An 18,833-nucleotide genomic window follows, 5' to 3' on the forward strand; every position below is an offset into this window, starting at 1 on the left:
AAGAACTATTAAATGTGAAGTATAAATAGTGAATATTGAATTATTTGAAACTCAATCTAAATGACAACCTTGTATAACTGAATTACAAATTTCAGTGCAGCCTAGCTGAACATTTTACCACCAGAGAAACAATGTCCCTGTTATCAGTTGTGATTAGTTTATTTTGAGTATGTTGGTTATTTGAGGGTAAACAGTTAATTACAAATCTTCACTTTTTTTTAACATGATTTGTTTATTAATTTCCATTCCTATATTAGAAGTGTTCCAATTAAATTATGGTGTAGTAAGTTTAAAGAAGATCAATGTGAAATATTTTTGTTTTGTTATGCTGTTGATGTTAAATATAGTAGTATTTGTAGTATGGTAAAGATTTGATTTGAAGAAAAAAAGAAAAAAGGAAGAAAAAAAAACTGTCCAGTTTCAAATAAACTACTTTGTGTATAAATCATGTAGTCCTAAACAGTCTTTGAAATATAAGTAACATGATGGCTTTTAAGCATCCTCATCCTCTGAAAAAACTGTTTATGCCTCTTATGTCAGCTTCAAAAGAATGTACAGGTAGTCATCAACTTACGACCTATGCGTTTTATGACTGCATCTCGCACTGCGTTTCAGTATGAACTACTCTAACAGATTATTCTATTACACTTGCACACCCCCATCTGTGTGGTCCCCGTAGCCTAACGGGAACGGTTGTGCATGTAGCATCAGCCCACTACCCAGTAACGTGTGTTTGGCGCGATCCATGCGTCTCGATCTCTGTTTGCATACATATTACGTTCACTATTTTTGATTCAGTTATAATTTGTGTTATAATTAGCATTTTTTTAAAACCCCTAAACATGTCAACCAAGAGGAAAGTGCCTTTGTCTACTCCTAGACCTGTCAAGAAAGGCCATTGATTTAGACACAAAATTGAAAGTGATAAAGCAGCATGAAGGTGAACGTGATCGCATGTGATTTTAAGTTATCTCATTCTACAATGTCAATGATTATGAAAGACAAAGAAAGGATTTGTGAAGTTGCTAAAGGTTCGGCACCCATGCGAGCAACAGTGATAACGAAACAACGTACAGAGCCCATCCATGAAATGGAAAAATTATTGTTTCTTTGGATGGAAGATCAGATACAGAAGCGAACACCCTTAAGCCTTCTTACAGTGCAGTCGAAGGCTAGAAGTCTCTTTCAGACACTGAAGGAATGCACCAGAAAAGATTACACTCAGACATTTTTAGCAAGTACAGGATGGTTCAAAAGATTCAAAAGAAGACTCAACCTTCATAGGGTTCAAGTCACTGGAGAATCAGCAAGTGCAGATGTGGAAGGAGCTCAAGAGTTTCTTAAAAGTCTGGATGAAATAATTACGGAAGGAGGTTATCAACCAGAGCAGCTTTTCAACGTGGATGAGACTGGATTGTTGTGGAAAAGGATGCCAGAATGCACTTACATTAACCAAGAAGCCAAAAGCATGCCTGGTTTTAAGGCACTTAAAGAGAGGCTGACTTTGCTCCTTGGCGGGAACATTGCAGGTTTTAAACTGAAGCCTTTTTCAATTTATCATTCTGAAAATCCCCGTGCGTTCAAGAATGTAAATAAGCACACTCTGCCTGTATACTTCCGTTCAAACCGAAAAGCCTGGATGACTCAAACATTGTTTGAAGATTGGTTTCTAAATTGTTTTGTACCTCAAGTTTGTGAATATTGCTTTGAGAAAGAAATTCCTTTCAAAATTGTATTAATCTTAGATAATGCACCTGGCCATCCACCTCCATCCAGATGTAAAAGTTTTTTATTTGCCGCCAAATACAACTTCACTCATTCAGCCTATGGACCAAGAGGCGATTGCGACATTTAGGGCGCACTATCTTCGAACCACTTTCGCCCAAGCTATAGCTGCAACATCCAGATGTAAAAGTTTTTTATTTGCCGCCAAATACAATTCCACTCATTCAGCTACGGACCAAGGGGCGATTGCCACATTTAAGGCGCACTATCTTCGAACCACTTTCGCCCAAGCTATAGCCACAACAGATGCCGACCCAGAACTATCTTTGCGAGAGTTTTGGAAACAGTACGATATTTATAAATGCATCAAAAATACTGTGGCCATGTGGGAGGCTGTGACAAAGAAATGCATGAATGGCATCTGGAAAATTCCATGTGCAGCATTTTGTTAATAATGAATTTGATAGTGAACATGAACTTGAAATGGTTACAGAAAATATTCTAACACTGGCAAATGGACTTTCTTTAGACATTGAAGTGGAAGATGTCGAGGAGCTGCTAGAGCAAGAATCTGGAGAACTTACGAATGAAGAACTTATCGCTTTGGAAGAAGAAAGAATGGCTGAAGAAGAAAGGATGGAAGAAGAGAAAAATGAAGATGAGGAAGAACCAGAAAGAAAATTCATCACTAGAGGGTTATCTGAAGGTTTTTCTCTATTAAATAAACTTCTTACACATTTTGAGAAAATGGACCCAAACATCGAACGATTTGCAGGGATTGAACGAATGGTACAAGATGCTTTTCGGCCATACTGTGAAATTTATGAGCAGAAAAGGAAACAAACAATTCAGACAAAAATCAACATGTTTATGAGAATAGCAACATCCAATACGTCAAGTGGCGGCATTGACGACCCACATCCAAGTACGAGTGGTGATTAAAATATTTCTTATCTATTTTCTGCATATCTTTTGTTTAGTTCTTTAAGATAAAATATTTTTTACGTTTCAAACAGTATTTGATATCTTTTTCGTAATATTTTTTATTTTTGTAAATAGTAAATCAATTGTGTTGTACACAGTGTCTGATTTACCTAAACTGGTCCGACTTACATCCAGATCGCTTTACGACCAGTCGGTCGGAACCTAACATAGTTGTAAGTCGACGACTACCTATATTTAATTATAGTGCTGAAAAATAAGTTTCAGTCCAAGTGTTTTTAATTTATTTATTTATGTTATATGTGGTTATTTATTTATTTTTAAGATTTTAATATAAATTTAATCCTCTCATGACATTAAAAAAATTGACAATGCAGACGTGTATCTATAAAACATATACAAAAGGAATCATATGTACATTTATAATTAACCATGCAACATTAGAATTGATATCATTTTTGAAATCATATTTTGTATCAAACAAATTTAGTTTAACAATTTTTTTTTCCCTGTCTACTTTCTAAATGTGTCTTATTCACTCTCAAATGATTATTTCTTTTTTTTTCTTCCTTTCAGTTATTTACTTGAAACGGTCAAAATCATCACATGGTATGAATATATTCTTAATTACATGGGGAAAAGATAAAAAAATAAATACATAAAATTGCACTGCATTACCAACACAACATTTCATCTCTGTTATGACCTTTTTTTTCTCGACCACTATAAATTAAAGACTTAATTCTGTATGTTAGTCAAGTAAATAATTGTTTAATATTTGACTAGTTTCACTGACTAATATCTGTCAGCATTTTCAGGGATACACTGGTAAGCAATGGAAAGTAACAAAAACTAGGAAACTAACCGACAATTCTAAAAATTATATAAAGTTATCACTGTGCGTGATACAATACGCATATCGCAAGTACAACGTTTTATTTGTTGAGATATTTATTGTAATTTTCATGAGAGTTAATTTCTTTTTGGTTAAATGATCTAATTAGAGTTTTCCATATATCTGGTAGGATTAGGCCTTGATTCTTATATAAGTTACCTGTTGAATGGGCAACTGTAACAGCTTCTTTGAACGTTCTGGAATGGTAGTTCTCTTCTATGTAGGGCATATGACTCATTTCCCATTTAATATTATGGTTGGTAGAGGCGAAGTGGGAAGAAAGGCCTGATATATTTTGTCTGTTATTCCTTACATAGCCTATGTGTTCTTTCTTTCTCGTTTCAAAACTTCTAGATGTCTGTCCGATGTAATTGATGCTGCATGAACAGGGTATGCTGTAAATTCCAGAGTATTTGTAGAAAGGATGGCTATCTTTCGGGGATCTTATAAACTTTTGAATGGTCTCAATAGGTTTGAAGGTTACTCTGATATTGTATGGTTTTAGAAGAAGAGCTAATTTTTTGGATATGGTACTAACAAATGGAATTGTTAGAGAGCTGATGTATTGGGTTTCATCTCATTGTCTTTGTGGTATGTCATTAAAGAGAATTTTGTTGATGAGTCTTGTAGGGTAGCCATTTAGGGATAGATCTCTGGATATTTTCATTAATTCTTCTTGTAAGTCGCCAGGGTCTGTGGTACGCTGTATAGCTCGTTTTTTAAGCATATGGATAATGCTGAGTTTCTGGAATATATGGTGGGACAAGTCGAAATGGAGGTAGCATCCAGTGTTGGTAGGTTTTCTATATACCGACAGGTTGATGCTATTGCCAGTTTGTTTCTCAATAAGGACGTCTAGGAATGGAAGTTTATTATCTTTTTCTAGTTCCAATGTGAACTTGATAGTGTTGTGGAAGCAATTAATTTTGTTTAGATAATCCATTAGTTCTTTTTTGTGATTCCAAATGATGAAGATGTCGTCAAAATACCTAAACCATGTGGTTGGTTTAGGGATAATTTGGGATAAAATTTGAGTTTCCAAATTTTCTAAGAATAGGTCAGCACAAGAAGGGGAGAGAGGGCTACCCATGGCTAATCCAGTAAGTTGTTTGTAGTAGGCTTTTTGCCATGTAAAATAATTCGAAGTTAAACAATGCTTGAACAACTTGGTGATGTTTGGTGGGAACAAGTTTTCTAAGATGTCGATGACTTCTGAAACTGGAATATTTGTGAATAGAGATGTGACATCCAGGCTAGCCATAATATTATCTTCAGAGATATGGATGTTTTTTAATTTCTCCAAGAAATGTCGTGAGTTCTTGATATAAGAATCTGTGTTGTCAATGTGTTGTAACATTTTGGCTAGATATTTTGATAGTTTGTAAGTAGGGGATTGGATACCATCTACTATTGGACATAGTGGTGTACCTTCTTTATGGATTTTGGGAACACCATATAGTCTTGAAGTTAACGGATGCATAGATTTTAGTTTTTTGATTAAGTCCACAGGCCAGTTGGTCATATCATGTAATAGTTCATTGGTATCAAGATGGTTTTTGTGAGTAGGACCTGTGTTAAGAACATCATAGACAGATGTGTCCGATAATAGATTATTGATCTTTTCTTCATATTCCTTAGTATTTAAGATGACAGTGATGTTGCCCTTGTCTGTTATCAGTATAATGATTTCTTTGGTGTTCTTTACAGTCGCCCATTCAACAGGTAACTTAAATAAGAATCAAGGCCTAATCCTACCAGATATATGGAAAACTCTAATTAGATCATTTAACCAAAAAGAAATGAACTTTCATGAAAATTACAATATATATTTCAATAAATAAAACGTTGTACTTGTGACACACGTATTGTATCACGCACAGTGATAACTTTATATAATTTCTAGAATTGTCAGTTAGTTTCCTAGTTTTTGTTACTTTCCATTGCTTACCAGTGTATCCCTGAAAATGCTGACAGATATTAGTCAGTGAAACTAGTCAGATATTAAACAATTATTTACTTGACTAACATACCGAATTAAGTCGTTAATTTATTTCATCTCTATCTTTATTAGCCCCCACTCCTTTTTAGCATTACTTTCAATCATATTACGTATATAGTGTGTGGAAGAAAAATTTTTGTCCATTTCAGTAAGTAGTTAATATTTTGATACACAAGATAAATTTGCTGTGTTGCTGGTTTTCATATTTTGATTGGTGGCATAGATTGGAAGGAGGAAAGATCAGATGGCAGGAAGGAATTGGAATTTGTACACTTACTGAAGAAATAATAATAAGAAGCAGAAAGCGACAGAGGGGACTCAGGGTATGAGAGCATGGGATCTTGTTATAGGATTAACAGACCTGTCCTTAACTAGGATGGCTACAATGCTTCCAACTGGGAAAGTGTTCACGTGGTCTTGAACACTTTCCCAGTTGGAAGCATTGGAAGGTAACAAAACATGGAAATTCCATTAAGAAGAGGTATAAATACAAGGCAGCTGATTATGTATGATGCACTTAGGAGGCAGCTTGAAGCAGTACCATGACAAAGATCTGTAAGGGAAGGATGTTCACAGGGGTATCTGGAGGAAGCAATATCACACTGTATACCCCAGGTAAGGAGGAAAAATCAAGAAGTAGATGGATGAGTAATATTATTAAGCAAGAGCTGCAAAAAAAATAAATAAAAAATAATAATAATAAATAAAAAGATATGGAAGGTCTATAAGGAGAAAGGAGACCAGCTGACTCGTGAACAGTACAAGCATGGTAAGGAAGTCAAAATCAGATTACAAGAAGTTAGCTGAGCAGGCAAAGGAAAACCCTAGAGGTTTTTTTATTTTTGGTTATGTGGCAAGCAGGAGGAAAAATGACAATGGAAGAATAACTTTAATGAATGCAGATGGTACAGAGGCAGATGAAATTGTTGAGCTACTGAGTGACAATTTAGCAAGGAATCCAAGTGAAGATACTGTTATAGCAGAAGTGACAGGGTCCGATGTGAGAACAGAGGTTGAATTGGAGATACTTAGGATATTGCAAAACATGAATGCAAATACAGCTGCGGGATTGGATGGGATATCAGCAAGCAATTTATAAGAAAGTTCAAGAGAACCACCGATGCCTTTGACTAAGCTGTTTAATTTAAGTCTCACCTGTGGCAAAGTTCCAAGACAGTGGAAGTCAGCAAAATAATTCCTTTGCATAAAGGATGATCTAAGTCAATGGTAGCAAATTATAGACTAATCAGTATCTCAGGAGTGGTGCTAAAAGTACTGGCAAAGTTTGTCAAAAAGAGAATTCAGGAATGAGTGGATAAGCATATGATACTCTATGAGGAGCAGCATGGTTTTGTAAGGGGTTGTTCTTCATGCCTTAGTAATCTACTAACTTTTTATAATACAGTGATAGCTGAGATGGATAAGGGGAATGGCTACATGATGATACTGATGAATTTTGCAACGGCATTTGACAGGATAACACATGGAGCTATGTTAGGCAAAGTGCGGTGAATGGGGATGGAAATGAAACTGGTGACATGGATAACAAGGTGGCTGATGGCAGATACTGAAAAGTAGTATATGGAGGAACAAAATAGAGGAGAATGCAGGTGACTAGTGGTTTGCCACAAAGCTCAGTGCTTGGACCACTGCTGTTTAATTTGTACATAAATGATAAAGAATTTGAAGGGCAAAATGCAAAGTTCGGTAGGGTAATAGTTACTGCAGGCATAGACTTCTGTGGCTAATTGGTTCAAAAGACATATTTCGGTGATTACACCACATTTCTTATTATTCAGTTATACAATAGCCAGACGGTTATGATTTGTATTTATTAATTTCTCTTGTTTAAACTTTAAGTTATACTATTTACCCCTGAAGATGTAAATCCTACGATTTACGAAACTTGTCGGGAACTATTATTTCAGTATATTGTATAACTGAATAATAAAAAATGTGGTGTAATCACCGAAATATGTCTTTTGAGGGTAATAGTTAATCAAGGTGATGTAAAAAAAGCTTACAGGATGATTTGAATAGGCTGACAGTATGGGCAAAACATAATGGATGACAATTTAATGTGGGAAAAGTGCTAAGTTATGCATTTTGGGGTTAAAAGTTACAATCTGTGTACCACACTGAGGGAACTGTATTGCAGGAAATTAATAAAGCAGGGATTTGAGGATAGTAGTAGATAGAGAGTTGAAGTTTGGAGGGAATATTGCTATATTGCTGAAGTAGACATGGTAGCTCACAGGATCTTGGTTACTGAAGAACACATTAACAAGCAGACATAAGGGAGTTATCAATCTTCTTTATAAAGTCTTGATATGACTACATCTGGATTATCGTGCTTGAGTCTGGTCACCTGGGTTTCTTGGGGAGGAGGAAGTGGTGAAGAGGATCTAGAGACAAGTGACCAAGATGGTGAGTGGTCTGTGGAATGCTTCCTATGAGGATATATTAAGGTTTGTAGATTGCAAAAGTTGGTTGATAGGGAAAAAAAGTGGCGCTATTATTATTATCTGAGACCTCCAGGGAGTCAAGAACTCATCGAGGGTGGCTATAAATCACCCAAACCAGCTATCATACCTTTCCTTAAATTCATTCACACTAGATGAACTCACTATCCCTAGGGGCAAATCATTCTGCTTACTCACTGCTCTCTTGGAGAAAAACCTAGCTCTTACCCCTTTCTTGACTACAAATAAATAAAACTTCCATGGATGGCACCGTGTTCTCTCCTCACCTTTCACATAATGAAAATTTTCAACAGCTGATATCCTGTAACACCCATTCAAAAGTTTATAGACCTCTATCATATGACTGATCTTTCTCCTGTTAACCAGAGTCTTCAATCCACATACCCACAATCTTTCCTCATAATCTAAATCCCATAATCAAGATATAATCTTTGTAACTCTTCTTTGAACCTTTTCCACAGCTTCTACCCCCCCCCCCCAGAACATGGGAGACCAAATCTGCATGCAATAATCTAGGTGTAGTCTTATCAAAGCCTTATAAAGAGGCAAAATGACTTCCTTATCTTTACATGTCAAGGTTTGCTTCAACATTGCAATTATACTCTGAGTTGTATTCGCAACTTTTGCTATGTAACCATTGAACTTGCCTCTTCAGCTTCTTGTAGAATGACCCGGATAATATAATATGCCACTGAAACTCTAATGACGCCAAAGTGCATAACTTTACGCTTACTAGCAATAAATTGACAGCCATTTTCATTTGCCCAAATTTCCAGTCTATTCAAATTGTCCTGCCTATCTTCGCATTATCAGCAAACAATTGCACATCTGATGTTAGATCCTGCCTGATGTCATTAATGTACAGACTGAACCATGAGGCACACCACTGGTCACTTTAAATCTAACAGATTCACACCCACTGTATATCACTTTTTGATATGTCTGTCAACCAGGCTTAAGCGTCAAAGTTGTACATAGCCTTTAAAGGAATGCAGAGAAACGACCAGGGCTTCTGACCTAATGTCCAATTCTCACCTTCTTGTGGTGCACCCTGTTGGGTATCTACCTGGATACTGAATAAACGAGAATGGGCTGGCAATTTGGGATTTAGCTGACCAAATTGTATTCTTATTGGCTTAAACCAAAATACAAAATGATGGTACAACATAACAAAATTTCATGCCGGCTGGAGCACTGCCTGGTTAAACAAGGCCCCTGTTGTTTTCGTCAGGGAACGAGTGCGAACAACGAAAAGTCGGCTACTGGAACAAACCCTAAAACACACCCCGACTCAATATCACCAGAATTGAAGATCGGTACTATCAACATAAGAAGCCTGAATGGCAAAGAAATGGCGCTAACTGAGGAATTAGATAAGTACCAGATCGATATAATAGGGGTGGCTGAAGCAAAAAAGACAAAAACTGATGAGACCTTTCTGAGCAATAAATACAAAATGTTATATTCAGGCAATGACAATCAAGGAAAAGAAGGTGTAACTGTAGTACCGAACACAAAAAATGAGGCTAATTTTTTTGAATGGCAAGCAATACCAAGTAGAGTGATATAGGCAAATATCAGAATGGGGAACTGGACAATGAGACTTATTTATGCCAATAGTCCCACAGAAGGCACAACTAAGGTAGAAGTGGAAGAATTTTTTGAGGCTCTAGAGCAGTGGTTCTCAAAGGGTGCGCCCTAGAAGATTTCTGGGTGTGCCCTGTGGTATTCCAGAGAAATATGTGTCCAGATATAAAAATAAATATAGTTACTCTATTATACCTTTTCATTACAGATATACCACTCTTTTTGTCAACACATCATTATTATGTTAATTAACAGCGGTTTTTCTTGCAAAGAGAACAAGAATATGGTTTATTCTTGTTGTGTATATTTTAAAAGTTTTGGAAGTGGATGTTATGTGCATATTACTTATTTTCAGATAAATACACCCAAATAAAATGAATAGATTTCTCAAAAAGAAGCGTGATATTGAAGAATCAGATTCTGAAAGTGAGCAAAAGTTAAGTGCAAGTAAGAAAGCAAAATCGCAGCCTACTCGCAAATATAATGACAGTTATTTAAGCAATAGTTTCACTTGGACAGGAAGTGAAGATCATCCTTTGCCGCTATGTTTAGTAAGTGGATGTAAAATGGCAAATTAATCATTGCTTCCTAGTAAATTGAGTAAACATTTTAAAACTATAATTTACAAGATAAATCTGTAAGTTTTTTCAAGAGATTGTCTGAACAGCAAACAAAAGCGGCAAATTCTTTTAACAGTATAATGACTGTTTCTGATAAAGCTCAAATCGCTTCTTATCAAGTCTCAGAACTGATATCAAAAAATATGAAAGATTTGTTTTGAAAGAAATGTTTTGGATAGTTTGGAGGACTGGGCTAGGAAAAATGGATGTGAATTTAATGTGGCAAAGTGTAAGGTTATGCACTTTGGGGTGAAAAGAATAGCAGCAGTATATCGCATTGGTGGAATCATACTCCAGGAGATTGATGAGGCCAGGGATTTGGGAGTGTTGGTGGATAGGGAGTTGAAGTTTAGGGGGCACATTGCAAAAGTAACTAAAACAGCTCACCAAATCACTTGGCTTCTGAAAAATACTTTAACATGCAGAGACGAACAAGTTGTTGTTCCTCTGTATCGAGCCTTGATAAGACCCCATCTGGACTTCTGTGCCCAGCTATGGGCACCAGGGTTTCTTCGTGATGGGGAGGAAGTGGAGAGGGTCCAGAGACGAGTGACCAAGATGATAGCAGGTCTGTGGAATGAACCTTATGAGAATAGGTTGAAGATTTGTGGGTTGCAGAAATTGGACGATAGGCGAAGGAGGGGTGATATGATTGAGACATTCAAATTACTGAAGGGTTTTTATAAGATTGATCCAGAAGATATTTTTGAAAATATGACTGGTGGTGGGAGGACTAGGGGCCATGCATGGAAGCTGGGCAAGAGCGTGGTTGACAAGGGTGTTAGAGCTAGGTTCTTTACTTGGAGAGTGGTAAATGAGTGGAATAAGCTTCCAGAGTCTGTTGTGGGTGCTACGACCGTGAATGAGTTCAAGGCAAGGTATGATAGATACTGTGTGAATGTTGAATAGTTGTTCTTGACATGATGTTAGGGCCTCCCTCGATGAGTCTGTCGACTCCTTGGAGTTTCCCGGAACAATAATAATAATAATACTTTAGGTGAGTCACTTATTTTGCCTGCATGCAAAAAAATGGTCATGACAATGCTAGGAAATGAAGCAGCAATGAAAATAAGCAAGATTCCTCTGTCCAACGATACAGTTCACAGGTGTATTATAGAAATGTCTTCTGATATTGAGAAAAATGTATGCAGTAATAAATTTCAGTATTTAAATTTTGCATTGCAAGTTGATGAGTCAACAGACATTACCAATAAGGCACAACTCTTAGCATTTGTCCCTTTTATTAATGAAGATCAAATAGTAAATCAGTTTCTTTTTTGCAAAGAATTAAGTGTGTCTACAAAAGGTGAGGATTTTTAACATTCTGAATAGCTATCTTGATAAATGGCAGTTAACATGGAAGTCGTGTGTAGGCATTTGTACAGATGGAGCCCCTTCCATAGTAGGCTGTGTTAAGGGCCTTACATCTTTTGTAAAAAAACAAAATGAGCATGTTATTGTAACTCACTGCTTTCTTCATAGGGAGGCCTTGATGGCAAAAAACATTGGGAGAAAAATTAAGACAAGTTTTAGAAAATGGCTATATTGTTCAGATGGTAAACTTGATTAAAACAAGACCTGTCAAATCGCGTTTATTCGAAAAGCTTTATATGGATTCAGATATCGATATGGATTCACAACACAGACGGCTGCTTTTACACACTGAGGTGAGGTGGCTGTCAAGGGGGAAAGTACTTACCCGTGTACACGAGCTACGACAAGAACTTCTTGCATTTTTTGAAGAGATGAAACAATTACATTTCTGTAACCTTCTTCGGTGCGAATTTTGGATTGCCAGGTTACAGTATTTGGCCAATATATTTCAGTAGCTCAATATTTTGAACACTAGCATGCAAGGGAAAGAAGAAAATATTCTTATATCCACTGACAAAATGAAAGTGTTTCAGAGAAAACTACAGATTTGGAAAAGAAAAGCTGTTGAAGGTAATTTGGAAATGTTTCCATTGGTAAGTAACACTTGCATAAATGAAACACTTCCAATAATAGTTGAACATTTAACAAGTTTAGAAGAAAAATTGAGTTCTTATTTTCCATCACATAACACTGAACAATATGATTGGATTAGAAACCCATTTATGGAAACTTCAAGTGGTTTTGGATTAACATTAACAGAAGAAGAACTGGCAGCTATATCCACTGATCGTGCATTGATGATTAAACATAAGGAATTGTCTCTTGAAGCCTTTTGGATTTCTATAAAACAAGAATATGTGTCAATATCTAAAAAAGCTTTGAACATTTTAATAGAATTTTCAACATCATATTTATGTGAATTAGGATTTTCTACCCTCACCACAATTAAGTGTAAAAAGAGAGGCACTCTTAAATGTATTGACAAGGAAATGAGAGTTTGCCTTTCAAATATATGCCCAAACATTGAAGCAATTGCTAGGACACATCAGGCTCATGTTTCTCATAAACACAAGAATGAATAAACTTAAGGTATGTTTCATTTTATTTTTTTTTATCACATCATTATTTTTTTTTGTAATATTTGACTTAATTATTATAACATATTTCTCAGAAATTTGTACATAGTGCGCCTACAATTATTTGTAGGATTTTAAATGCGCCCCGACTTCAAAACGTTTGAGAACCACTGCGCTAGAGAAAACTACTGACACGATGAAAAAGGAAATGTTGGTCCTTGTTAGGGATCTAAATAGCAGAGTAGGAAATGATCATCAGACATACAAAAATATTTTTGGAAAATTTGGAGAAAAGAGCAAAGTTAATAATAATGGCAAATACCTGTTGGTTTTCTGCTCAGGACATGGACTGGTTATTACTAACACCATGTTCCAACATAAAAATGTGCACAAATTCACATGGAGAGAAGAGGCAAGGAATAAGAAAAGTCTCATTGACTATGTTATTGTCGATAGTGATGTTTTCTCCCTGGTGCAGGACAGTAGAGTGTACAGAGGATTTGAAATTGGAAATGATGACCATTTAGTCCCGAACAGGATAAAACTGAATTTCATATTGAAAAGAACATGTAAGAAAGTTTTAAAGCGAATAAAAGTTGAGCAGCTCTCAGATGTGAACTGTAGACTAAAATACACAGATTATTGAAGAAAAAATGAAAGAGTTTGAGAACAGGAACTAAACCTTGGAGATTCGGTGGCAAGCCTTGAAGAAAATCCTGATTGATTCAGCCAGAGGCATGTGGTGAGGTTGTCTGCAAGGATAGAAAAATCAGAACTCCATGGGGGACACAGGAAGTTAAAGAGGCAGTGAAGGAAAAGAAGTAAACATATCAAAATTTCCTGACAAATAAATCAGCTTGTGGTCTTAGAAAATACAGAAAGAAATGTAAGAAAGCTAAACACTGTGTAAGACTAGCTAAACAAAAGTCATGGGAGGACTTTGGCAAGAACATAGAAAATAAATATCAAGAAGGTGGCAAAATATTCTGGAAGTTATTGAAAAAGCTCAGAAATGGAGAAAAGAGTGCTGTAATTAGAGATGATAAAGGTGACATGAAAACAGGAGAAAAAGATATCCTTGAAGTATGGAGTAATTACTTCAAAATATTGCTAAATGAAACAATCAGTGATAGCACAGTGGTAAAAAACACTCAACAGGCATACAGTCAGGAATACATATCCACGCTTTAAGTAGAAAAAGCCATCAGTCTTGAAATGTGGAAAGGCAGCAGGAGTAGATGATATTCGACCAGAAATGCTGAAGCAAGGAGGTATAAGAGTCTTACAGTGGCTGTACGGCGTAGTTCAGAAGGCTTGGACAGAGAGACGAATTCCAGTTGATTGGAATTGAGCTCTTATAGTACCCATACATAAAAAGGGAAATAAAACTGAATGTGAGAATTACAGAGGTATTTCCCTACTGAGTGTTCCTGGCAAGATTTATGCTAGTATACTTGAGAAACGGTTGAGAAGAATTGTGGAAGAAAAGCTTGGTGAAGAACAAGCTGGATTCAGGCCAAATAGAGACTGTCAGGATCAGATCTTCACTTTACGACAAATAACGCAGAAATCATGGGAATATAACAAAGATCTGTATTTAAGTTTTGTCGATCTGGAAAAGGTATATGACAAGGTGCCAAGAGAGAAGCTATTCAATATGTTACAGTTATATGGTGTCAATGGGGGCATTATATCAAGAAATACTTAGTCTTTATTTGAGTTTTAAATCAGCAGTTAGGATTGAAGGAAGTAGAGGAAGATGGTTTAATGTTAAATCTGGAGTGAGACAAGGATGTACATTATCCACTCTGTTATTCATTATCTATATGGATCATATTATGAAGTAAAGTAAAGGTATTAAAACTGATATCAAAATTGGAGATGTTAATGTCAGTTCTTTGCTTTATGCAGACGATGTTATACTTCTAAATAAATCTGCTACAAGATTCCCTGACTAAATTGAATAACTGTTGCAATAGATATGGTATGAAGGTCAGCAATAAAAAGACAAAGACAATGAAAATAGGCAGAATCGTTGAAAATGTCAACTTGTGAATGGTTGTGAATGGAGAACCTGTTGAACAAGTAAAACATTTCAGCTATTTAGGCCCAATTTTTAGTGAAGATGGTAAATTAAATATGGAAATAGACAATATAATCAACAAAGTTGGTATGGTAGGAAGTCAATTGAATAAATTCATATGGAATAAGAGAGAAATGAGTCGGAACACTAAATTAGCTGTATACAAGACATTGTTCAAACCAGTTTTAACTTATGGATCTGAGAGCTGGGTCAGAAGTAAAACACTTGACCAAAGACTAGAGACCGCAGATATGAGAGTCCTGAGAAAGATTATAGGCGTGAACAGATGGCATCAATGGCAATATCATATTAAAAACGAGGATATTAGTAAAGAACTTGACTTAAACAGAATGGGCGAAGAAAGATTAGCCAGGTTGGCAAGAAAACGACCCAGAGGAAGACCAAGATATAGGTGGATTGATATGGTACAAAGTGCCTTAGATGATGGAAATATAAGATCTGATAATGTTGGAGTCTTGACAAGTAACTGAACAATTTGGAGGAAAATTGTAGATAGGAAGTTAATAATGATGTAAATTTTTCATGTAGTACTATCATATCCTGTACAGCCCTTGAGGTTACATGGCAGGAATTTGATGATGATGTCTGTCAATCATCCCCTGAATCCAAGTCAAGAATTTATATTCTGATCCCATATTCTCCAGTTTATGAAACAGCCTTTCGTGTGGTATCCCATCAAATGCCTTAGGAAAATCCAATATTATCATAGTGTATCCATTTTCTTTATACAACTCGGCCATAAAATTGTTATAAAATATGAGCTAACTGCTAAAACATGATAATCGTTTAGTAAACCTATGCTATTCCTTGCAGATTATAGCATGTTTGTCTACTCATTTGTGTATACTGAGTTCTTACCAACCTCTCTAAAATCTTCACCACCACACCAGAGATACTGATAGGTCGGTAGTTAGACACATCAGTTTTTGCACCACCTTTGTACAATGGAACTATCATACATTCCTTCCATTCCTGTGGTATCATTCCTGAGCTGAGACTCAAGTTATACAAACATGAGAAAGGCATAGCCAATTTGGCTGAACATTCCTTTAGCAAACGGGCTGATATTCATCTGTCCCTATAGACAAATTCTTATCCAGGTTATGCAATAACTCTTCAGCCTCATTTTCCTGAATCTCTAATTCCATGTTACACACACGTACCATGCTGATATATCTTAGCAAAGTGATCACTCATTAACTGAACAATCTCATTATCTTCCGACACTTGAGTATCATCTGCATTCAATAGTTATTCTTTCGCATTCATTCTTTCTTTTACTTGCAGCATAATGATAAAATTCTTTTGGATTGTCTTTAGCTTGCATGGCCAATTTCTTTTCATACTCCGATTTAGCTTTCCTAACAATACTCGTTACTTTTCTGGCATGAGCTTTATATATTTCATAACTCCTCTCACTCTTATTCTCACGATATTCTATCCACATCATAATCTTCTTGTGAATTTCTTGTTTAGTAAGGTTGGATATCCAATTCACTTCCAAACTATTTATTCTTCGAACACTAGTAATAAATTAATAATACCATGAGACCAAAGTAATAAACTAATACGAAGACACTAGTAATAAATCTAATACCATGAGACCAAAGATAGTATTCTCTTAAGTTGATCATAATTTCCAGCTTTGTAGTTCAGCATGTAACCTGTTTTAATCAGAACAGCAATACAATTAGATACTTCCCAAGAAAGTAGAGCATGATCACTGTTGTCAACAGGCGGTAAAATAGCCATATTCTTGAGAGAGACCCCTTCTGATACTATGAGCAAATCCAACACTCTTTGACCTTGAGTTTCTTCTGTCACATGCTGCTTGAGAAAGTTGTCTCGCAACAATTTGATAAATTCCTATTCTTTCTTATCATGAGATTTCTCTTCTACCCAATCAATGTTTGGAAAATTAAAGGCACCCATAAGGCTAAATTGGAGATGCATTCCTTCGTCCCCTGAAACTGAGCCGTGAGATCTGTAGCAATATCCCACCACATAATTCATTCTGTTAACCTCCACTTCACACCAGATAGACTCAAACTCACTGCTACATGGGACATTGTTACCATCATTGTTTTCTTGTGTTTCTACCCTAACTGGATTTAAGTCATCTGATATCATTAGTAGCACACCTCCTCCTCTCCTATCTCTTCTGTCATTCCTGAAAATAGTATGCCCATTACACTCAATCCCACTTACCATATCTAATTCTGATGACAGCAAAGTTTCACTAATACCAACAATCTTAGGCCACATCGTATTCAATAAAGCAATGAAAACAACCCCTTTGTTTCTAATGCTCCTGGCATTTATGTATAGACATAATAAATTACCACCTAACCTATTCTTATAACTAGATATGCAATCTATTTGGTCTTGTTCTAGAATTTTCTCTTTTACCTCCCCAGACATACTTAAAAGGTCCGAACCTAAAGCCTATTTTTCCACCCCTTTGCCACATACATAACCATGTTCAAAGACATTCATATCTTTATCATGTTTGCATACCATAGCTGAACTTTCACACACATTTTTCCAATTCCTTCCTTGATTATCTTGTTTCTCTGACTCTCTGCATTAGGTCTCATACAAAGTAATTTCTCCAGCCTTCTGATCCCAAATGAATTCAAGTGCAGGCCATCCTTCTTATACAAGTCTTATATATCCTTCTTATACAGATGGAAGAAAATACCATCAACATTCAAAAAAAAAAAAAAAAAAAAAAAAAAAAAAAAAAAAAAAAAAAAAACTCGCATCCATATCTTCTATGCAGCCTGTGCGTGAAATCATTTGCTATCATCGCCCTCTTTCTTAACTCAGTACTGTCATATCTGGGTAGTAATCCTACAATTTTTACTCTCTCACATTTCTTTCTCGCTTCTTCCAACAGACCTTTCACATCTTCTCTCATACTATATTTGTCACTACTTAAATTATTTGTACCTACCAGAACTACCATCTCATTTACTTTTCTTTTTTTTGTTTTCAATTACGTTTGTCATATTTTTAATTTTAAAATTGAGTCACCTCTTCTTTCTTATATTTTAACTGACTTACCTTGTTGTTATTAATATTTTGACTAATTTCAATACTTTCCTGTCTGTTCTTGTTCAGATCCTTTTTTTATCCTAAGTTTAGTCAAACATTTTTCTACCTTTTCCAATTCTCTGGTAGATTTTCTAATAATTTCTTTTAATTGAGATATTTCTAATGTTAACTTATCCTCAGATAAATTATCATCATCAACTGCGGCAGTACTTCTGTTCATTAGGACAAATGCTCTCCTCAGTAACAACAACTTGAGCTTTAGACACTGCCTTGTTACGATGAGTTTTCGGCACCATTTTTAAGAATTGAAAAAATAATAATATTTCTGCAATTATGTTATAAAATGCTATAGTACAATAGTTACACTAAAAAACTACAATAATATACTAAAAATACACAATTAAATTTAAAAAAACACTTAAGAAATCAACAAAAATCAAATCTTTCAGGAGCTCTCTAACAGCACATCTTTTCACCTGATAGCCTCAACACCCATATGATAGAAACATTTAAGATACTTAAAGGATTTTTTTAGAATTGATGCAAGGAAATGTTTCAGCACTTGGCTAGAGGGGACAGAACAGGATATCATCCCTGGAAGTTGGGTAAGGGTGTGGTTAGCAAGGTTGATTAGACCAGGTTATAAAAAACCTGGTCTAATCAACACCTAAATTTCTAATTCATTTACTACCTTAATTAAACAATGCACACTATGCTTAACTTTCATTATTCAATAAGTGGAAGGATATTTATTTAATGTATCTATGGCCACTGGTATTAATTATCCTGCAGTTTGATTGTGCACCGGGTCAAAAGCCATGGTCAGCTCTACACATTCTTAAAGACGTGTTGGTATATGCCCAGTTACCTAGCTTAAACCCATTAGCAACTAACAAATAGATGTAATAATCAAATAATTATTTCAAACAAGCCAATGATTTCTAAATAAAACTTAGAAAGATCATTAATGT

The 18,833-nt window shown here is 35.6% G+C and overlaps 1 protein-coding gene across 1 annotated transcript in view; it reads right to left on the bottom strand.

Annotated features, from left to right (window-relative positions):
* The window catches only part of LOC150099824 (treslin-like), a 290,982-nt gene that overhangs the window by 163,105 nt on the left and 109,044 nt on the right, over positions 1–18,833 (bottom strand). The gene's annotated exons all lie outside the window — the stretch shown is intronic.

This window comes from Typopeltis vanoorti, chromosome 14 (assembly GCF_054136105.1).
Source record: "Typopeltis vanoorti isolate ZY-2024b chromosome 14, IOZ_Tvanoo_1.0, whole genome shotgun sequence".
Lineage (NCBI taxonomy): Eukaryota > Metazoa > Arthropoda > Arachnida > Uropygi > Thelyphonidae > Typopeltis > Typopeltis vanoorti.